This window comes from Tachypleus tridentatus, chromosome 11, assembly GCF_004210375.1.
Source record: "Tachypleus tridentatus isolate NWPU-2018 chromosome 11, ASM421037v1, whole genome shotgun sequence".
NCBI lineage: Eukaryota > Metazoa > Arthropoda > Merostomata > Xiphosura > Limulidae > Tachypleus > Tachypleus tridentatus.
This window is the reverse complement of record NC_134835.1, coordinates 24,846,173-24,846,711: the sequence shown is the minus strand read 5'-3', so window position 1 is coordinate 24,846,711 and position 539 is coordinate 24,846,173.

Below are 539 nucleotides of genomic sequence, written 5' to 3'. Positions count from 1 at the left end.
GGCAGCTATGTTCTGGGTGGCCATTGAAACAGCAATCCTGGCAGCATTCTGTAGATAAATATTAAACAGAAAATTAACACAATATAGTTATTTCTATAGTAGAAGTTGATATTTCGAAGATATGTTTTAATCAACTTCCCATAACTAAGAAGATATAAGGTCCACAGTAATTCTCTAAAGTGCGGGGAAGATACAATTGATGCTTGAAACCATTGGTTCAAGATGCAAGATAAAAGGTTCACAGCAATTCTCTAAAGAGTAAGGAAGACATAATTCATATCTGAAACCTTTGGTACTTCATGAAGTTCCTTAATTACAGAACTGAGAAAAACAATGATCATGTCTTTGGCTGGTGAAACAATGGTTGCAAATAATGATATATTTGTGAAACAAACGTCTTGTTTTCTCTCAATTTGGCAAGGAAAATTTCAAATTCTTTATTACATTCTAATACTTTTAAACCATAAAGTGTACTACACTATTTACTTATCATGTATTTAATACACATATAAACAATTCAGGAATTACTAAACTAATTT